Source organism: Hyperolius riggenbachi, chromosome 5, assembly GCF_040937935.1.
Source record: "Hyperolius riggenbachi isolate aHypRig1 chromosome 5, aHypRig1.pri, whole genome shotgun sequence".
In the NCBI taxonomy this organism is placed as follows: Eukaryota; Metazoa; Chordata; class Amphibia; order Anura; family Hyperoliidae; genus Hyperolius; species Hyperolius riggenbachi.
Genome location: NC_090650.1, coordinates 186,927,139 through 186,950,703, shown reverse-complemented (window position 1 = coordinate 186,950,703; position 23,565 = coordinate 186,927,139). Strand labels below are relative to the sequence as shown.

General features: G+C 48.4%; 1 protein-coding gene across 3 annotated transcripts in view; it reads right to left on the bottom strand.

Annotated features, from left to right (window-relative positions):
- The window catches only part of STX17 (syntaxin 17), a 102,519-nt gene extending 84,434 nt beyond the window's left edge, over positions 1-18,085 (bottom strand). Inside the window, exon 1 of one of the 3 annotated variants that reach the window (XM_068236493.1) lies at positions 17,956-18,085. The gene's annotated coding sequence lies outside the window, so the exon portion shown is untranslated. The other 2 variants (XM_068236492.1, XM_068236491.1) reach the window with 2 other exon arrangements.
- Between the last annotated feature and the right edge of the window lie 5,480 nt (positions 18,086-23,565).

The following is a 23,565-nucleotide window of genomic DNA, read 5'->3' as shown; positions in this document are numbered from 1 at the left end:
GACCCCGCTGCCCGCTGAGAGAGAGTGGGGTGTGCCGCTCCTGGCTCCTCCCCCTTTTTGATCCGAAACGTTCATTTTGATGATCCGGATGATTCGACTCACAAATCGGATCAAAGATCCGAATCGTTCATGATCCGGACAACACTATTGTACAAGTACAAGCTTAAACTCGTGCTAGCTCAGCCTACACAGTAGCATACCTCCCAACTTTTTGAGATGACAAAGAGGGACACTTAATTTAAGCCTTGCCACACCCCTGGCCACGCCCCCATCACACCTCTAGTCACGCATACCATAAAGATTTCATTCAAAAAATATGTTGTTTTATAATTCAAACCACACTGGCCCTTTCTATCCTGGTTCATTTTCCTTCATATAAACATTTTTTAAATTAGTAATATATCAATTTGAAGGATGAGAATAAAGAAATATATATATTTACATAGAAAGAGGGACAAAAGGCCCATACACACGTCGGATTATTTTAAACAACGGGTCGTTTGGACGTCCCGTCGTTCAGTCGTCCGAACGTCAAATCGGGCGTGCGTACAGTCCGTAGTTCAGCTGATAAGACTGGTCTTGAGCGATCCGCCACAATCCGACATGTGTATGGGCCTAAAGTCCTGAAAGAGGGATAAATGAGGAGGAAAGAGGGACAGGGCTCCCAAAGAGGGACTGTCCCTCCAAAAGAGGAACAGTTGGGAGCTATGCAGTAGCCTGTACTCTAATACAGCAGTTACCAATATATGAATTACTCCCGATAGTCTCTACTCCTGTCGGCGTCTCAGTGAATGTGCAAAGCAAAATATCAATCTTCCAAAATGGTAATCAAATAAAGCCACTCAAAATGTACCTGCTTCACAGCACAGGACCTAATTTCAGACTTACAGCCTGAAGTATTACAATGTATTCGTTTCCCTAATCAAGATATAAAAACAAATCCTTGAAAATGAGCAGAATCATAAGACCACAGAAACAGCCAACTTCCGCTTATAGAACGCAGGATCTGTGCGAGGCACTCACCACATCCACTACGCTACGGGTTTTGTTTTTGTCTTTACACTCCTTGTGTGCGGCTTGTGACCCCCGTTGTCACGTGATGTTTCGTCAGGCGGTAGCGTGACGCTAGTTCACAGACTTCTGCTCATAGTTCTTCATACACAAATATATTTGTCTCATCTCCGTATCCTACATCAAACTCCACCTCTTAAAGCTAACCCCTACCATTTATATTCCTCCTACAACACTTGCCTGAAATGGAAAAGGTGCTAGTAATACAGTCACCAAGGCATAACACGTCTATTCAAACCAGTGGTGGTTCTATCTTCAGATTATTTATTAATATTTTGAGAGGGGGGACAATGGTAAGCTGGTACCCAGCAATAATGTATTATAGCATCAGGCCCGTATTTCTTAAGAGGCAAAATAGGGACTGGCCCCTAGTGGCCCTTCAAGGGGGGCGGCGCCTAACCGCCTGCTGTTTTTAGTTTCGTTTCTAACAAATGCCCGATGGGCATAGGAGAGTTGGCTGCCAGGGGGGTGTATTGTAGGTAGGCGGGCAGCGGAGCCGCAGCAGAGATGAAATGCTGGGCTGAGCATAGCATGAATAAGAGACTGCAGGGTCCATGCGCCTTGTACTTCCTGTTTCTACGATTGAAACACAGGGACTGCCCCGGCTGCGTGAGTCTCTCATTCGCCGCTATGTTCAGCCTGCTCTGCTCAGCACTGCGTCCCGGCTCCGCTCCCCGTCTGCCTGGCTACCTACATCCCCCTTCATACACACAGGGGGGTGTAGGATGGGCATGTGTTAAAAGCAAAAAAGCTGACGTGGCTCCGTTCCCCGGCTGCCTGACTACCTATACCGGGTAGTAGTGTTGTCCGGATCATGAACGATTGATCCGAATCTATTTTGTGAGTCGAAATGAGTGATTCGGATCGCAAAAGGGGCGGGGCCAGGAGCGACACGCCCCCTCTCAGCGGGCAGCGGGGTCCTGGAAGCAGAGCAGAGATGGATCGCTCTGTTGGAGGGAACTCAGGGGAGCCAGCCTTGCAGGGACAGGTAGAGGGGACATGGGTGCCACTGCCAGATATGTGTAGAGCACACATACTGGCTATAACGTGATGCTCATTATAGGCTGTCTGTTCCGTAGTGCTGCACAGTGAACACATTGGAAACTTTTAGCTCAGCACAGCTCAGTAACTTTGCAGGCACTGTGATTGCAGCGTAATATGATCCTCCTCAGGCCCGCCATCAGGGGGGTACAAGCGTGACTGCCGTCACGGGCCCGGGGCGGGCCTAGGGCCCGCAGCCTCGGGCCGCCCCCCCCCCCCAGGCATTAACCTCCTGAGAGGTCTTTTCCCACCTCCCCTCCCCCAGCGGCCGCCGCTGTTAATACCTTAGCAGCGGCCGCTTTCCCCTCTCCGCCGCACGTACTTTTCAGCAGCATCTCCCGGCTGCTCTGTGTGAGGCGGCAGGAAGCATGGCTCGGTTCCCATAGTAACGGCAATACAGATCGCCGTTACAGGAAGCCGCTGCCATGCTTCCTGCCGCCTCACACAGAGCAGCCGGGAGATGCTGCTGGAAAGTACGCGCCGGAGAGGGGAGAGCGCCGCTGTTAAGGTAACAACAGCGGCGGGGACGAGCACCACCTACCCATACTGGGGCACTATACTGACTATACTGGGGCACTATACTGACTATACTGGGGCACTATACTGGCTATACTGGGGCACTATACTGGGGCACTGTACTGGCTATACTGGGGCACTATACTGACTATACTGGGGCACTATACTGGGGCACTATACTGGCTATACTGGGGCACTATACTGGGGCACTATACTGGCTATACTGGGGCACTATACTGGGGTACTGTGCTGGCTATACTGGGCACTGTACTGGCTATACTGGGACACTATACTAGCTATACTGGGGCACTATACTGGGGCACTGTACTGGCGCGCTATACTGACTATACTGGGGCACTATACTAGCGCGCTATACTGACTATACTGGGGCACTATACTGGCTATACTGGGGCACTGTACTGGCTATACTGGGGCACTGTACTGGCTATACTGGGGCACTATACTGGCTATACTGGGGCACTATACTGGCTATACTGGGGCACTATACTAGCTATACTGGGGCGCTATACTGGAGCACTATACTGGGGCACTATACTGGCTATACTGGGGCACTATACTAGCTATACTGGGGCACTATACTGGCTATACTGGGGCACTATACTGGCTATACTGGGGCACTATACTGGCTACACTGGGGCACTATACTAGCTATACTGGGGCACTATACTGGCGCGCTATACTGGGGCACTGTACTGGCTATACTGGGGCACTGTACTGGCTATACTGGGGCACTATACTGGCTATACTGGGGCACTGTACTGGCTATACTGGGGCACTGTACTGGGCGTGCACAGCAGTCTGTAGGGGGGCCCAGGCTTGATGTTGTGTGAGGGGCCCCAAAATTTCTGATGGCGGCCCTGATCCTCCTGCACTCGGCACAGCTGCACTTATCTTTGGGGAATGCTTTCTTTCACTGTGAAACGTTTCCATTCAAGGTATACAGATGAACATATAGGTGAAATACATGTAAAGCATATGATTGCAGCATGTGGGTATTGTGTGCAAGCAAACATTTCTGCTCTCTGCTTCCCTCCTCCCTTCTCTGTCCACTCCCTGCCATCTGTCCATCTTCTCCCCTTCTCTGTGTGACCACCCCCCTCTCCTTCTCCTGCCCTGCTAGTCATTTCAACCCCCGAATGCTTCCCTTGTAAAATGATCCGAGATTCGGATCAAAGATCCGGATCTTTTCAATGATCCGATTCGAATCATCCGGATCATTGAAAAGATCCAAACTTCCCATCTCTAATACAGGGTAGTGTTGTACGGATCATGAACGATTCGAATCTCTTTTTTGAGTCGAATCATCCGAATCATCAAAATGAGTAATTCGGATTGCAAAGGGGGTGGGGCCAGGAGCAACACGCCCCCCTCTCAGCAGGCAGCGGGGTCCTGGAAGCAGAGCAGAGATGGATCGCTCTGTTGGAGGGGAGCCAGGGACAGGTAGATGAGAGAGAGGGGATATGGGATGGGTGCCGGAGCAGTGCTTTTCAGCGCTGCTAGATTTGGGCGCAGCCGGCGCCTCCATGGACTTCAATAGGAATCATTCCTATTGAAGCGCTCAGTGAGTAACGTCGGCTCAGTCAGACGACGGAGCCGAGGTTGCTTAAAAACATAATAATTCGGCCTCCAGCAATCGCTGGAAGCCAAATTATTTCATTCCCCCACTATCCATGTCGGCCTGGAGGGGGAATAGTAATTAAATCGGCCCGGACTTGTGCAGCAGCAGGACCAGCCATATAACAGCTGGATCCTGCGCCCAAGTCTACCGGCGCCGATTTCAAATGTACTCCATGGGTGCCACTGCCAGATATGTGTAGAGCACACATACTGGCTATAATGTGCTGCTCATTATAGGGTGTCTGTTCCGTAGTTGTGCAGTGAACACATGGGAAACTTTTGGCTCAGCACAGCTCAGTAACTTTGCAGGCACTGTGATTGCTGTCAATGCTGTGCAATATGATCCTTCTGCACTGCTCTAAACAGCTGCACTTATCTTTGGGGAATGCTTTCTTTCACTGTGCGACGTTTGCATTCAGAGTATACAGATGAACATATAGGTGAAATATATGTAAAGCATGATTGCAGCATGTGGGTATTGTGTGCACAGTGCACACAAACATTTCTGCTCTCTGCTCGTCCCTCCTCCCTTCTCTGTCCACTCCCTGCCCTCTGTCCATCTTCTCCCCTTCTCTGTGTCCACCCCCCTCCCCTTCTTCTGTCCTGCTAGTCATTTCACCCCCCCCAATGCTTCCGTAGTAAAATAATCCGAGATTCGGATCAAAGATCCGGATCTTTTCAATGATCTGATTCGAATCATCCGGATCATTGAAAAGATCCGAACTTCGCATCTCTAATACCGGGAGCCTATCTATGCCTACCTACCTATACTGGGGTACCTATCTATACCTGGCTAGCTACCTATACTGGGGCACATACCCGCTATGCCTGGCTACATGTACTGGGGCACCTAACTATGCCTGGTACCTATACTAGAGCACCTAGCCACCTAACTATGCCTCGCTACCTATACTGGGGTACCTACCTATGCCTGGCTACCTGTACTGGGGCACCTTCTACAGCCTAACTACCTATACTGGTTCACCTACCTATGCCTAGCTACCTATACTTTGGTACCTACCTATGCCTGGCTACCTTTACTGTGGCACCTTCTAATGCCTAGCTACCATACTGGGGTACCTACCTATACCTGGCTAGCTACCTATACAGGGGCACCTACTTATGCCGGGCTACCTATACTAGGGCACCTAACCACCTACCTATGGCTAGCTACTTATACTGGGGCACCTATCTATGCCTAGTTACCTATACTGGGACACATAGCTATGTATACTGGGGCACCTACCTCCCTATACTGGGATACCTACCTATGCCTAGCTACATATACTAGGACACCACAGATGCCTAGCCAACTACTGGGGCCCCTACCTATGCCTAGCTGCCTATACTGGGGCACCTACCTATGTCTAGCTACCTATATTGAATGCTTACCTATCTATACTGGGGCACCTATCTATGCCTAGCTACATATACTGGGGCACCTACCTACCTATACTGGGACACCTACCTATGCCTAGCTACCTACTGGGGCACCTTCCTATGCCTAGCTGTGTATACTGGGGCACCTACCTATGCCTACCTACCTATACTAGGGCACCTACCGTACCTACTGTGTTTCCTTTTATATAAGTCATGCATCCGTCCCTTCCCATCCATTAGTATTGCTGTCACTCTCTCCCCACTGCAAGCCCCCCTTGTGATCGATGTGGTGGCTGACGGTTTGTCCTGCAATGTTGCGGGGGCGGTGGGAGCTGGTAAGAAAGAGCGGCGGTGAGTGCGGAAGAAGGAGATAGTGTGGAAGTTCTCCCGGGACCAGAGTGGACTGAACTATCGGCGCGTTGTATCGCCGAGTACATGAGATAGGAGGGGGGCCTGGAGTCATGAGTGACAAATTGCCCAGGACCATGTGAGTATTCTGGCAGCCCGTGACCATCATGTTCCTGCTAGCACCTGTTTGTGTTGGGGCACCACTTTGCTACCGTGCATGCAGTACTGAGCAAGCTCCTTTTGAATTTGGTTCATTTTCTGCCTGTCTTGTGTCTAGTGGCTGGATAGTGTAATGGTTAAGGGCTCTGCCTCTGACACAGGAGACCTGGGTTCGAATCTTGGCACTGCCTGTTCAGTAAGCCAGCACCTAGGAGACCTTGGGCAAGACTCCCTTACACTGCTACTGCCTATAGAGCGCGTCCTAGTGGCTGCAGCTCTGGCGCTTTGAGTCCGCCAGGAGAAAAGCGCAATATAAATGTTCTGTGTTTGTCTGATTCATGTTTAGTAAAAGCACATTAACTGCCTATTAATCGCAATACTGCCTGATTATCTAGTAAGATTTGTTGCACAGTCAATTAGAATCAGTAGTGTTTGATTTACTGTTTTGATCCTGACTGTTTCAAGTCGTCTAAAGATTAATGCTACCCGTGTTTCCCCAAAAATAAGACATCCCCTGAAAATAAGCCCTAGCACATGTTTTGGAGCAAAAATTAATATAAAACACTGTCTTAACCGCTTGCCGACCGCGTCACGCCAATGGGCGTGGCCGCGGCGGCAGCCCCAGGACCAGCTAACGCTGTTTGGCGTAAAGTCCTGGGGCAGCAGTTTGCAGGAGATCGCGCAGGGTGCGCGCGCATCTCCTGCTTGGTGGGCGGAGCTGAGCTCCGCCTTCAGTCTCCGAGCGGCGATCGCCGCTCGGAAGACTGTTGCACGGCGAAACCGCCGTGTATTTACATGTACAGCGCTGCGATCAGCAGCAGCGCTGTGCTGGGGACAGCCGTGTGACACGGCTGTCCCTCTGGGGGACAAGAGAGCGATCGGCTCTCATAGGCAGAAGCCTATGACAGCCGATCGCCATAATTGGCTGGCTGGAGGGAGGGAGGGATAGCATTTAAAGAAACAGTTAAAAAAAAAAAACAAACAAGCAATAATGTTTATTTAAAAAAAAAATAAACATGGGGGGAGCGATCAGACCCCACCAACAGAGGGAGGGAGAAAAGGGGGGGAGGAGGGGGGATCACTTGTGTGCAGAGTTGTACGGCCCTGCAGCTTGGCCTTAAAGCTGCAGTGGCCAATTAAACTGAAATTAGCCTGGTCACTAGGGAGGTTTAACACCATGGTACTCAAGAGGTTAATTTCAGAGAAACACGGTATGCCTGGCTACCTATACTGGGGGCACCTATGTCTGGCTACCTATACTGGAGCCCCTATGCCTGGCTGCTTATACTAGGCCACCTATGCATGGCTAAAAAGGCTAGGGAAAACAGAGGTGGCACAGGGGGACAAAAGAGGCGCATTGGCCTGGTGCACACCAAAAACCGCTAACAGATCCGCAAAATGCTAGCAGATTTTGAAACGCTTTTTCTTATTTTTCTGTAGCGTTTCACCTAGCATTTTGCGGTTTTGGGAAGCGTTTTTGGTGTAGTAGATTTCTGATATTGTTACAGTAAAGCTGTTACTGAACAGCTTCTGTAACAAAAACGCCTGCAGAACCGCTCTGAACTGACGTTTTTCAGAGCGGTTTGCGGTTTTCCTCTACTTTACATTGGAGGCAGAAACGCCTCCGCAATCCAAAATCTGCAGCAGCCCGGGAGTATGCGTTTCTGCAAAATGCCTCCCGCTCTGGTGTGCACCAGCCCATTGAAGTACATTACCCTAGCGTTTCCACATCCGCAATTGGATCTGAAAACGCTGCCGAACCGCTCTGGTGTGCACTAGGCCGGAGTGTGTATTTTGTGGGAACGCTGCCACATTATTAGTATTTTGGGGTATTATTATATTTATATTGTACTGCCATCTTCAGCAGTACTTCACAGAGTGCATAGTCATGTCACTGATTGTCCTCAGAGGAGCTCACAATCTAATCCTAATATAGACAGTCTAATATCCAACCATATTATTATTATGTATTTATATAGAACTGACATCTGCAGCACTTTACAGAGTACATAGTCATGTCACTACTGTCCTGGCTCTGAGGAGCTCACAATCTAATCCTGCCTGTAACGATTGTGGGATATCTCTGTGGTCAGCGCACAAGATGTGCGCTGACACTGCGGAAGTCCTCCACAAGCGTGTCAAAATAATAGAACCCAGCTTTTGGTGCTTAGCACCAGTAGAGGGGAATTCCCACCGGCAGATGGAGCTGTGGAGTGCAGAGGAATAAACCCTCTGCGCTGCCACAGATGCCAGCTGGAAATTGTACGAAGAGAAGCAACACAGGGCAAGATAGCCCCTAAAGAGAAAGAGCACAGAGACAGAATCAATGTGTGTCCACCAAACTAGTCGCCACCCAGCGACGGTGAGCACACAACAGCGGAAACAAAGTGGGAACGCAATCGCAAGAATGGCGATTGCCGAATAGTGACACCAGACTAAGCAGGACAGAGCACGAGAGTAGCAAAGGCACAGCAAACAACAATCAGAGGATAAGGAAAATAACAAACGCTAGCTAAACGCAAACACCGCACTCATTCGCAACAGCGAACGCGTTTAAGACACGATCACCACGCGATAGGCGCCCAGTGATAAGCGTGCCACCCTAACTAGCCACAAGTAACACAAATAAGCACAAACAGACAAGACAGACAAATGAGGTAGCCAGTAGCAACCGCTGCTCCAGCTTACACTCCAGGAACACAGATCAGAAGGATCCACAGCCGCTACCACTAGAGGCTAGTGCGATCCAAACAAGACGGACAGATGAGGTAGTCAGTAGCAACCGCTGCTCCAGCTTACACTCCAAGAAAACAGATCAGAAGGATCCACAGCCGCTACCGCTAGAGGCTAGTGCGATCCAAACAAGACAGCGATTCGCTATCAACCGCCGCTGGCGACAGCGCAATCGCGACAGAAAAACAAGACAGGACTGGATAGGCAGTACAAATTATACACAAACTGACTGCACTAAATAGGAATGCAAGGAGCACTCCCCAAGAATTAACTATACTAAGATAGCAGTGGCTGACACTCCAGGTGAGTCCAGCAGGAACAAACCTCTATGAGCAGCAAAGGATTCTGGGATCACATGGTATTTATACTGCAAGCCTTCGAAGGAGGCAGCTAGGCCGTTTGCATGCCAAGTGTATGCAAATTGCTCAGCAGCAGAGCAGGTCTGAAACTTGCAAAGCACAAGCAGGTCTCTTTTCCAGAGACCTGCAGCCCTCAGACTTAAAGGGATACTGTAGGGGGTCGGGGGGAAATGAGCTGAACCATCCGGGGCTTCTAATGGTCCCCCGCAGACATCCTGTGTTGGCGCAGCCACTCCCCAATGCTCCGGCCCCGCCTCCGGTTCACTTCTGGAATTTCTGACTTTAAAGTCAGAAAACCGCTGCGCCTACGTTGCCGTGTTCTCGCTCCCGCTGATGTCACCAGGAGTGTACTGCGCAGACACAGACCATACTGGGCCTGCGCTGTGCGCTCTTGATGACATCAGCGGGATCGAGGACACGGCAACGCAGGCACAGTGGTTTTCTGACTTTAAAGTCAGAAATTCCAGAAGTGAACCGGAGGCGGGGCCGGAGCATCGGTGAGCGACTGCGCGGACACAGGATGTCTGCGGGGGACCATTAGAAGCCCCAGGTAAGTTCAGCTCATTTTCCCCCGACCCCCCTACAGTATCCCTTTAAGGAATGGACAAACAGCTGTCTGCCTGTGCCGACAGCTGAGCAGATCGTTACAGTACCCCCCCCCCCTCCCCAGGGAAGGATTCCAGACGTCTCTCAAAACTGACGTTTCCAAAAAAAATCTAACTGAAGACTCATGAAGGTCAGGTCAGCCCGACAAGGCCCAATTCCAGAGTCAATCCTCCCAAAACCGACCGCATCGGAAACAGAAACCACCGAAACATGCCCATCAGTACTACAAGTCTCAGCGTAACACCCAACAGAACTGTGAATGCCAGAGAACAAGCCATTAACACCCTCCAGGCAATACCCACCACTTTCCAGGGAGCGTCCAAAAATACCAAACCTGCCACAATACCTATTCGAAGTGTCCCTTTCAACAGAGAAGCCACTGTTGATCCCATCCAGGTCACCCAAAAGATTTTCTCCCAGAATCTCCAAGAACACTTTGAAGCTCCGCAGAGATCTCAAGAGGCCAGAACGCTTACCAGGCTCACATGGAGAACTACCATGGAACCTATGATTATTCCGGATTCAGGATTACCAGGACAACCATCAATATCAGGGCTGTTAGGGACCACTTCTGGGCATGCAGGCAGGCAACATCAGAACATGTCTCCACCGGGGAAGCATCTGAGCATGCTGGTAACCGAGGCACACTTGGGCTTTTTGGGTCACAGAGCACATCGGGGTACACTAGCACAGGAGAAACCTCAAGACATGTCGGGGAACTGTCAACCTCAGAGTCCGACACGACAAGACCAAAACCAGGACTGGGCAGAAAATCATCATGAGTAGTGGTCACAGGTACTGGTCTTCCAAAAGAAGACTTGGACTCAGACTTAGAAGTTTCCGTGACTATAATTGTATCTAACCAAAACTCATCATTGACAACGCATGACTGAAGCTCCACAGGAGTTGCAAGGGTAGTCAGCATAATGGCAATGCCTACAGAAGTGGGCAATACCTCAGACGGATCTGGGGGGCAGGAGGCATCCCCCAAAAGTTCTGCACCCTTTGGAAGGAACTTGGGAACCTCCAAAACATCAAACAAGACCTCAGAAATATCATTTTCCAAGTTTTCTGACAAGGATTCTGAACTATCCATGTTACAGGGCCTAACATTGAATACCTTCTGCAGACAGGGCAGATGTCCCAGGAATGGTTCTACCATATGCTGAGACTGAATTTCATCATCAAGACAAGGATACACAGGAATATCTAGTGAAACTAGCTTTGATTTTATGAGTTTCACTGCAGGCAGAATCCTCCATAGCAGTCAAACTAGACTGCAATTCTAAAATAGCAGAGAAACAGGTGAGAATAGTAGCAATACTTAGACGAGCCTCTAGGGTCACTGCAGAAGATTTAAGCAAGGCAATATTGACTCATCCAGAGTACAGGGTGGAGAGTCAGTACTTTCTTCAGAGCAAGAAAGGGACTCACAAATGTCAGTGCGAGTGGACATCATGTTTTTATTCATGGTACAGGACAGGCTCAGAGAAACCTCCTCTGGACACAGCAAAGATGCTTCAGTATCAGATTTGCAAAGCCAAAGCGCTGTCTCACTCTTAGACTCGGCTAACGATGTCGAATCCGAGGAGTCAGAATGCACAATTTGCGAATCCAAGATCGCAATCGATTGCGAAACTGGACATTTCGAAGACAGAGATTCTGAGGTCTCCAGGCTGGATTGCTGGATCTCAGAAACGCCAGCTGACAATGTGCTTATATAAACATCAACTGAGTGAAGTACACGTTGTTCATTCAGAATTATTTTCCACATACAAATCAGCGGGCTCACAAAGTCATATTCACACACCTTTCCTTTTCTTAAGGCAGAAGCAGAACTTATACATGCTCTCACGACAGACTCACTTCTGGCAATGTAGTACTCACAAAACGACTTTGAATCGTTCTCCAATTCATACACCAGCACTTCAAGCTGCTTTTTCTGGAACGGGGGCTCCCATTCACACCTGACTAGGTCTGAACATTCATATTGAACAATATTTGTAGAAGAAGTTGTGACAACACCATGAGAAACTTTATTCTTCATATTAACCTTATTCTTGAAACTGCATAGTTTGGGAATTTTCCCCATAGCAAGATCATAGATGGAAGATCTTAAAGTGGTAATGGGAGAAGAAGATCTGTTTTTACATGACAAGGGATCCCACATATCATTGACAACACTGACACATTCATGTTGATCACCATCTGCAGGAACATCTGAGAAACAGGCTTTACATCACATAGATTCAAACTCCACACAATCAGGAGAGAATCTTTCAAGATTCGCACAGGAATCAACCACAGTGGTACACCCATTTATTTCAGGTCGCACAATATCTAGACTCACATGCTTTACTCCAGAGAGGCAGGAACAATCATCCGATAACGATGTCTCTTTATTGAAGTCAATTGATTGGTGTGTGTGCAATTCATCCAAAACCGTCTGCCACACACCAATCACCGGATCCACAATACATTCGTCACACTCATCAGAGTCAACCAAAGTGTACACCGAATCAAGACAAGCATAAAGAATTTCTGCTTTTTGCGATGTAAAAATCGCAAAAAGCCTTCCAATCAAATTCAAATTCTTCCATCAAGGCTCCAATTTCCCATGAGGCAAATGGGGGCTCAAACAAGCCTGTATCCAGGTAAGATTCATATGGGTTGGGCTCAGGAACATGTATAGATTCTTTTACTCCTTTAATATACTGAATGGCTTTGCATGTAAGGGATAGAACAGCTGACTGGTTAGCAAATACATACTCATAAAAATGGGTGGTAAAGAAGGCAGTTTAAACCAGTGGGAAAAAAAACAATGTAAGAAACTGATAAAGATTATCCTCCCAGGAATTGCTTCTCAAAATATCATGAGCCCACACAAACAGATCTCCTTGCAACAGCACATAAGCTAATTGGAGAGCAAACGTGGACGGATCAGTAATTTGAAAGGTAGGTTTCAGACAAAATCTTACACATTCAGAGAGGAAATCCTCTTTCGTCTCTGAATCTAATCTTTTAAAGCTCTTAAAGACATAAGAACCATATTCGACAAAAACGTACAAATCGGAAATTCCCTCTACACTGGAAATTTTGGTTTGGCTGCTCATACTGTAACGATTGTTGGATATCTCCGTGGTCAGCGCACAAGATGTGCGCTGACACTGCGGAAGTCCTCCACAAGCGTGTCAAAATAATAGAACCCAGCTTTTGGTGCTAAGCACCAGTAGAGGGGAATTCCCACCGGTAGATGGAGCTGTGATATCCAACAATCGTTACAGTATGAGCAGCCAAACCAAAATTCCCAGTGTAGAGGGAATTTCCGATTTGTACGTTTTTGTCGAATATCGTTCTTATGTCTTTAAGAGCTTTAAAAGATTAGAGGAATAAACCCTCTGCGCTGCCACAGATGCCAGATGGAAATTGTACGAAGAGAAGCAACACAGGGCAAGATTGCCCCTAAAGAGAGAGAGCACAGGGACAGAATCAATATGTGTCCACTAAACTAGTCGCCACCCAGCGACGGTGAACACAACAGCGGAAACAAAGTGGGAATGCAATCGCAAGAATGGCGATTGCCAAATAGTGACACCAGACTGAGCAGGACAGAGCACGAGAGTAGCAAAGGCACAGTAAACAACAATCAGAGGATAAGGAAAATAACAAACGCTAGCTAAACGCGAACACCGCACTCATTCGCAACAGCAAACGCGTTTAAGACACGATCACCGCGCGATAGGCGCCTAGTGGTAAGCGTGCCACGCTAACTAGCCACAAGTAACACAAATGAGCACAAACAGACAAGACAGACAAATGAGGTAGCCAGTAGCAACCGCTGCTCCAGCTTACATTCCAGGAACACAGATCAGAAGGATCCACAGCCGCTACCGCTAGAGGCTAGTGCGATCCAAACAAGACGGACAGATGAGGTAGCCAGTAGCAACTGCTGCTCCACCTTACACTCCAGGAACACAGATCAGAAGGATCCACAGCCGCTACCACTAGAGGCTAGTGCGATCCAAACAAGACGGACAGATGAGGTAGCCAGTAACAACTGCTGCTCCAGCTTACACTCCAAGAAAACAGATCAGAAGGATCCCCAGCCTCTACCGCTAGAGGCTAGTGCGATCCAAACAAGACAGCGATTTGCTATCAACCGCCGCTGGCGACAGCGCAATCGCGACAGAAAAACAAGACAGGACTGAATAGGCAGTACAAATTATACACAAACTGACTGCACTAAATAGGAATGCAAGGAGCACTCCCCAAGAATTAACTATACTAAGATAGCAGTGGCTGACACTCCAGGTGAGTCCAGTAGGAACAAACCTCTATGAGCAGCAAAGGATTCTGGGATCACATGGTATTTATACTGCAAGCCTTCAAAGGAGGCAGCTAGGCCGTTTGCATGACAAGTGTATGCAAATTGCTCAGCAGCAGAGCAGGTCTGAAACTTGCAAAGCACAGGCAGGTCTCTTTTCCAGAGACCTGCAGCCCTCAGACTTAAGGAATGAACAAACAGCTGTCTGCCCGTGCCGACAGCTGAGCAGATCGTTACACTGCCATAGCGTGATGTCCTACCATATTATTATTATGTATTTATATGGTACTGGCATCTTCTTCAGCACTTTACAGAGAACATAGTCATATTACTGACTTTTCTCAGAGGAGCTCAATTTCTACTACCTACCACTATTTTGTGGGAGAGAACACTGGCTAATGTGTTTTTATGGTGGGAACATTTCCTACTTGCTTGTTTAGGGTCACTTTACTCATATCCAGGGAGGAAACATGGGCCCACCGACTTTAGGTTGTACTCTTACTAGGAAATTTCCATTGGCCACACCCACTGCATTTTGTGGCAACGCCCATTTTCTGCGTGATAGATCTGAGGTGCCTAGGGCAGCCCGAACCCTAAATACAGCCCTGTATAGTATGTAAAGTGTGTTCACAGATCAGGTTCCAATTAAAGGGAACCCTAGGTGGGGATCTAAATTAAAATAATGCACGGAGTGGGAAGGCAAGAAAGATATGTTGAGAAAGGGAGAGAGGAGTAGAATGTTTAGAGACTGGAAGGGGTGGAGGAGAGGAGGGAAGGAGGAGGTAAAGGGGAGACACAGCAAAAGAAGGGAGGAATGGAGAGCGACAACAGGGGGTAGAAGCCAGCATTCTAGCCTTTCAGAAATAGGGTCCCATGTTCTAATCTTGGCCAAAACACAATTGGGATACTGGGGGTATATGGCAATAAAGGAGACACACATGGGGGGGGGGGGGGGGGTAGTCAGGACTTTACTAGGGACTCTGAGGAAACAAACTCATAGGGATCAATTCTCCCATCACAGCACCCCCTACAGCATGAAGCATAGTAATTGGTCGAATAGCATGGGCATAGTTTACTACAACCTATGTGAAACTTAGTAATTCAATAGGGTTGTGTCCACCCAATCAAGTTACAGGAATTTCCCTGTGAGGTTTCCTGCTAGGTCCCCTAAAGTAGACTAGCACCGGATAATGTGTAGCTACAGATATTTAAATCCTAGCAATTAAGGAATAGTGGGAGAAGAAGAGCGGGGGAAGGGGGGATTCGGGGCATAGAGTGGAGTTAGGGAGCAATGCAGATTTGGTGCAAGCTACAGTGTTCTCCCCAGGATTTTTTCTACCCGGGTGGCATGAAAAAGTAGCCGGGTGGGGCACAACGGTGGGAATGCTTACAGCATAGGACATCCCTGCACCCCCTATCACATCCCATGCACCTCCGCACCCCCTAGCATACCCTATACATCCCTGACATCTCAAACAATACTGGGTCCTATTTCCTTATAACAGGTTATTGCACTCTTAAAACACATTTCATACACTATGCACCAGCACCACTATCACATTCCACATATTACTGCACTTCAGTATGCCCTCATACAGCACCAGCCAAATATTACTGCACCGACCTTCAAACTTCATATCTTTTTATCTTATTAGTTATCACATCCCATCACCCTCCTTACATTACAGCACAATACATTGCAGCACTTACATTGCAGCATGTACATCACAGCACATTACATTGCAGCACAGTACATCACAGCGCAATACATCGCAGCGCAATACATCGCAGCACAATACATCACAGCACAATACATCACAGCACATTACATTGCAGCACGTACATCCCAGCACATTACATTGCAGCACAGTACATCGCAGCGCAATACATCGCAGCACAATACATCGCAGCACATTACATTGCAAGCCACGTATTACTGCAAACATATTTATAATTGCACAACCATTCTGTACCACTATGATTATGCCCTGCTGTACAGGGCACCTCTCTGCCCTGATCCAGTGTGCTTGCACTCTAGCACCTTCCCCTCCCCTTCTTCATGTAGTATCACCCTCCCCCCTCGCCCAACCACAAGCACTCCTTACTGCTGTTTGCCGGGCTCCATGCACCCCAGGATGTTGTGGGTGAAGTTATTCAGTGGGGATGCTGGAACTGGTGACCCACTGATTCTGGACACAATTGCAGCAGCCCAAGGGAGCGCTGGCCAGGCCGATATACGGACGGAGGAGAAGTACAGGAGGATGTGCTCCCTAGTTCCTGCAGCGCTGCCTGCCCGCCTTTGTCATCTGCCAAATGTCCTCTTGGCAGGGGGGCTCTTACAGAGCGGATGAACTTCACATACAGAACGTAACAAGTGATGTAACTTCCTGTATTTCAAGTCTATGGCGCAGTACCACACATCGCTCCCCTCTCTCCTATCCCTGCGGGCTGCCGCCGATCTTGAGGTCTGACTGACTACCCGGGCGGGCAGCTCTGCAGGAACGAGCGGCAGCTATGTAGAAGGAGATCCGCTCTGTAAGCGCGGATATTCGGCACATGGCTAAGGCAGGCAGCGCTACGGAAACTAGCGGCAGCTAAGCAGAAGAAGATCCGCTCTGTAAGCACGGATATTCGGCACATGGCAGAGCAGGACAACTAATGTGTGAAAATGCAGGCGGGCCTTTGATAGCACCTGGGTGGGGCCTCAAAACAGCCGGGCGGCCCGCCCACCTAATTAGTCCTGAGGAGAACACTGAGCTAGCAGGACTCTGCATTCTCTAGCATTTGTTGCTGTCAAAGTGCAGTGGATGTAGAAAAGATGTCCCACTGCACTGATGGCAATGGTTTATCTTTATTGTCACATCTATGGACACAGGAAAAAGGCTCACTCCTACTGGAGTGTGCATGGCTCCTGAATCATAGTAGTGGCCCTATCTCTTCTTTTTCTGTCAAAGTGCAGTGCCTCAGCATCTCACATAGGTTTCAGTCATTGTAGGGACAGATCATCATAGACCTGACTTTTCCTGTGTGGGAAGGAGAGAGAGCTCCTGTCCCTTGTAGAAAGCAAATATTAGATCCCAGCTGATCACTCCAGAGACCAGAGTGGGTGATTGAATAATGCAGACAGATGTGTGTACAGATTCAATCACCAAGCAGCTTAGGACCAGGTAGTGTGTGAGGAAGTGAACAAGTGTAATGCTAAATACCGAAATTTAGTTCTCTGCACTCCCCTGTAATCTGACCTATTGCTCAGCTATCAGTAAAACAATTTGCTTACAACCAACACAAAACACACAGGTTCTTACAAGGAGTGAATCTGCCCTCTGTTTACCTATGCTACACATGGTATGTGCTGTCCTGTCCTGATCTGGCTAGCCAGTGAATTAATGAGCTGATTAGAGAGGAATTCAGCTCTGGGTTTGAAACAAAAAATGCACTATACAGGATGGAAGCAAAACACCATTTGTGTACCGAAGTCGGGAATTCCTAAACTCCGAAGCTGGTTTTCCTGTTCAGTGCACACTGCTAGAGAATGGAATGGAAACAGTTAAATGTATTACTTAGTAGGGAGGAGCAAGGGGGAGGGATTCAGTGGCTGGGGGGGGGGGGGGGGGCTGTGCCTCCCCTGGCCCCGGTGTTACGCCGCCACTGATTAAAGGGAAACTACAGTCAAAAACTGTAAAATGTAAAATATGTGCAAACATATACAAATAAGGAGTACATTTTTTCCAGAGTAAAATGAGCCATAAATTACTTTTCTCCTATAATGCTGTCACTTACAGTAGGCAGTAGAAATCTGACAGAAGTGACAGGTTTTGGACTAGTTCATCTCTTCATAGGGGATTCTCAGCAAGGCTTTTATTCTTTATAAAGATATTCCCGAAAAAGGATTTAAACAATTATACTGGCCAGCTTCCCTGCTCCCTACACAGTTTTTTGGCAGTTGGACTGAGCAACTGCCATTCACTAAGTGCTTTTGAAAATAAATAAATCCCTGAGAATCCCCTACGAAGAGATGGACTAGTCCATGTAACGATTGCGGAATCGTCTCAGTGGTCAGCGCACCAGACGTGCGCTGACGCGGCGGATTTCCTCCACAAGCGTATATTTGCAGGCACCTAGCAAAAGGTGCTACGCACCTGTAGAGGGAAATTCCTGTCGGCAGATGGCGCTGGGGAGTGCAGAGGAACCAATCCTCTGTACCTCCACAAATGCCAGACAGGAATTGTACGAAGCGCAGAACGCAATCGCAAGAGAGGCGATTGCGAATGAGATTGAGCAAAGGGATAGGTTGTATGTGTGTGCGCCAATCCAGTCGCCACCCCGCGACCGCGCACACACAACAGCAGATACGAAATAGGAACGCGATCGCGAGAGGTGCGATCGCCAGACGTGACACAAGGCAGATCAGAATAGAATACGAGGGTAGCAAAGGCACAGCAAATACAATAAGGAGATACGGAAAATAACAACGCTAGCTAACCGCGAACACCGTACTCATTCGCAACAGTGCACGCGGTTATGCGCGATCTCCACGTGATAAGCACAATAGAGACAAACACGCCTAACTAACCATTAACAGACAAACATGAAACAGAGGACGCGAGCGCTTGCTTAACGGTTACCTCACCGAGCCTGCAGCAAGCGTAGCGGACAAGACAGACACACGAAAACGGGGACAAACGAGAGATAGGATCCACAGCACTAGCGAAAAGTGGCTAGCGTGATCCAGGTACAGAGTAGCAGAACAGAAGGATCCCCAGCGCTAGCGAAAAGTAGCTAGCGCGATCCCAGAAGACAAAACAGAAGGATCCCCAGCGCTAGCGAAAAGTAGCTAGCGCGATCCCAGGAAACAGAACAGAAGAGATAGCTGGTAGCAACCGCTGCACCAGCTATACTCCAAGAACAGAGATCAGAACCATTTCCTGTCGACCACCATAGGGCCAGGACAATGGCAACAGGCAAGACAAGACAGAACAGGCAATACAGATAATACAACCTGACTGGGCTAGAAGGGGAGCCTAAAGCAACCCCCAGGAATTAACTTTACTAGATAGCAATGGCTGACACTCCAGCAGTGTCCATCAGGAACAGACCATGGAAAGGAAATGTCCAGCAAAGCATTCTGGGAACCATAAAGCTCTTATAGTGCCAGTCATCAAAGAAGGCAGGTAGGGGATTTGCATAACGAATGTATGCAAATTCCCCAGCAAGAGAACAGACCAGAAACTTGCAATGGAAAGACAGGTCTCTGTTCCAGAGACCTGCAGCCCACAGACTAGAGGAATGGACAAACAGCTGTCTGCCTGTGCAGCCAGCTGAGTGGATCATCACAGTACCCCCCCCCCCCCCTCCCCTCTAGGGATGGATTCCAGACATCCCTCAAAACTGGTATCATCACAAAACTCTAACTGAAGACTCATGAAGGTCAGGACAACCCGACAAGGCCCAATTCCAGAGTCAGTCCATCCGAAACCGACCTCATCGGAAGCAGAAGCCACCGAAACATGCCCATCAGCACTGCAAGTCTCAGCGTAACACCCATCAGGACTGTGGACACCAGAGAAGAAGCCATCGACACCCTCCAGACAATACCCACCACCTTCCAAGGAGCGTCCAAGAATACCAAACCTGCCGCAATACCTGTTCGAAGTGTCCCTTACAACACCAAAGCCATTGCTGATCGTATTCAGGGCACCAAGCAAAACCTTTCCCGGAATCTCCCAGAACGTCTTGAAGCTCCGCAGAGATCCCAAGAAGCCAGAACGCTCACCAGGCTCACATGGAGAACCACCAAGAACCCCTATGGAACCTATGATCATTCCAGACTCAAAATTAGCAGGACACCCATCAAGATCAGGACTTTCAGGGACCACTTCTGGGCATGCAAGCAGGCAGGCTATATCAGAACATGTCTCCACTGAAGAAGCATCTGAGTACGCTGGTAACCGAGGCACACTTGGGCTTTCTGGGTCACAGAGCACATCGGGGTGCACTAGTACAGGAGAAACCTCAGGACATGTCGGGGAACTGCCAACCTCAGAGTCCGACACGACAAGGCCAAAACCAGAACCGGGCAGAAAATCATCACGAGTAAAGGTCACAGGTACTGGTCTTTCAAAAGAAGACTCGGACTCAAATTCAGAATTTTCTGTAACTGTAATATCATCATTGACTACACATGAATGAAGCTCCACAAGAGCTGCAAAAGTAGTCAGCAAGGCAGCAATGCCTACTGAAGTGGGCAACACCTCAGAAGGACCTGGGGGGCAGGAGACATCTCCTACAAGTTCTGCACCCTTTGGGAGGAACTCGGAGACCTTTAGATCATCAAACAAGACCTCAGGAACATCATTTTTCAAGTTGTCTAAGAAGGATTCTGTACTATCCATGTTACAGGGCAAAACTGGAACTTTATTTTGAGAACAGGGCAGATGTCCCAGGGAAGGTTCCACCATAAACTGAGACTGAATTTCATCATCATGAGTGGAACGTACAGGAATATTCACTGGACCACACACTGACTCCCTAACTTTAATCTCGCTGCACCCAGAACTGCGTAGTAGTCAAACTAGCTTGCAATTCCAAAACTGCAGAAAGACAGGTAAAAATAGCAGCAATACCTAGACGAGCCTCTAGGGGCAGGGCAGGAGATATTGTACAAGGCAATATTGACTCATACAGAGTACTGGGTGGAGAGTCAATACTTTCTTCAGAATCAGACTCGCAAATGTCAATGCAAGTGGACATCATGCCTTCATTCATGGTACAGGGCAGGTTCAGAGAAAGCTTCTCTGGACAAGGCAAAGAAGCTTCAGCATCAGATTCACAAAACCGAAGCGCTGTCTCACTCTTAGATTCGGCTAACAATGTCGAATCCGAGGAGTCAGAACGCAAAATTTGCGGATCCAAGATCGCTTTAGGTTGCGAAACTGACGCTTCCATATCGCAAACCTCCGCGATCTGCGGAGCAGACTGCAAGGCATCTAGGACAGAAACACTGGAGCAACTGTCATCGGGCAACAGGCCTGCACAGGTGCGAACAGAATAAGACATAGATTAATTTGCAAAAGAAATGGCGACATCAACAGGATAAACTTTATTAGGCATAAAAATTTTACTTTTGACGCTGCATAGTCGAGAAATTTTCCCCATAGCAGGGTCACAGACAGAAGATCTCAAAGATCTGTTTCTAACTGACAAAGGATCCCACACATCCTTGAGGAAACCGGCAGACTCATGCCGATCACAATCTGCAGGAACATCCGAGAAACAGGCATCAGATCGCACAGATTCAAACTGCACACTGTCAGGAGAGAATCCTTCGGGATTCGCACAGGAACCAACCACAGCGGCACACTCATTCATTTCAGATTGCACAAAGTCAAGACTCTCATGCTTTACCCCAGAAAGGCAGGAACAATCATCCGACAACGATGTCTCTTTATTGGAATCAATTGGTTGGTGTATGTGCAACTCATCCAAAATCGTTTGCCATACATAGATCACCAGACCCACATCATCCTTGTCACATTCATCGGAATCAATCAGAAGGTACATAGAATCGAGACAAGCATTCAAGACATCTTCGCTTTTTGCGATGTAAAAATCGCAAAAGGCTTTCCAATCAAAATCGAATTCTTCCAGCAAGGCCCCAATATCCCAGGAAGCAAATGGGGGTTCAAACAGGCCAGTATCCAAATAATCTCCATAGGGGTGGAGTTCAGGAACAAGAACAGATTTTTCAACTGCTTTAATGTAGTGTGCGATCCTACCTATAGCAGGATCCACATAAGCTTTGGATTGGGGCAAAAAACCTGGAAACTGATCAGCAGATGCACTATAAACATCATTATCATACTGCATGGTTTTGCCCATTTCAGACTTGACAGAAATAACCTCTTTATTTGTGGTTGCTAGGGGCAACGGATCTTTCCGCTGGGAAGCCTTCCTAGATCTTTTACGTTTAGACTTAGAGGCTTTGGATGGCTGCTTTGTGGATGAAAGAGTAGATGGAACAGCTGATTGAGCTGCTGACAACAACTCATTAAGGGGGTATGGTAATTGAGGTAATCTCAGCCAATTGTGAATTAAAAAGGCCAAGAATTCCAGGGGTCTTTGACTCAGGGTGGTATGATTTAACACATCATAACCCCACATTGACATTTCGCCCCCCAACAGAATGTAGACCATTTGGGGGGCCCAGGTAGACACTGGGGTGCATTGGAATTCAGGGTTCGCTAACAGTTTCGTACACTCGGACAAAAATTCGTCTGCTGATTCAGGTTCAAGTTTTTTAAATCTCTTAAAGGTACAAGAGCCATATTCGACAAAATCGTACAAATCGGAAATTCCGTCTACACTGGGGTTTTGGGTTGGGCTGGACATTCTGTAACGATTGCGGAATCGTCTCCGTGGTCAGCGCACCAGACGTGCGCTGACGCGGCGGATTTCCTCCACAAGCGTATATTTGCAGGCACCCAGCAAAAGGTGCTACGCACCTGTAGAGGGAAATTCCTGTCGGCAGATGGCGCTGGGGAGTGCAGAGGAACCAATCCTCTGTACCTCCACAAATGCCAGACAGGAATTGTACGAAGCGCAGAACGCAATCGCAAGAGAGGCGATTGCGAATGAGATTGAGCAAAGGGATAGGTTGTATGTGTGTGCGCCAATCCAGTCGCCACCCCGCGACCGCGCACACACAACAGCAGATACGAAATAGGAACGCGACAGCAAATACAATAAGGAGATACGGAAAATAACAAAGCTAGCTAACCGCGAACACCGCACTCATTCGCAACAGTGCATGCGGTTATGCGCGATCTCCACGTGATAAGCACAATAGAGACAAACACGCCTAACTAACCATTAACAGACAAACATGAAACAGAGGACGCGAGCGCTTGCTTAACGGTTACCTCACCGAGCCTGCAGCAAGCGTAGCGGACAAGACAGACACACGAAAACAGGGACAAACGAGAGATAGGATCCACAGCACTAGCGAAAAGTGGCTAGCGTGATCCAGGTACAGAGTAGCAGAACAGAAGGATCCCCAGCGCTAGCGAAAGGTAGCTAGCGCGATCCCAGAAGACAAAACAGAAGGATCCCCAGCGCTAGCGAAAAGTAGCTAGCGCGATCCCAGGAAACAGAACAGAAGAGATAGCTGGTAGCAACCGCTGCACCAGCTATACTCCAAGAACAGAGATCAGAACCATTTCCTGTCGACCACCATAGGGCCAGGACAATGGCAACAGGCAAGACAAGACAGAACAGGCAATACAGATAATACAACCTGACTGGGCTAGAAGGGGAGCCTAAAGCAACCCCCAGGAATTAACTTTACTAGATAGCAATGGCTGACACTCCAGCAGTGTCCATCAGGAACAGACC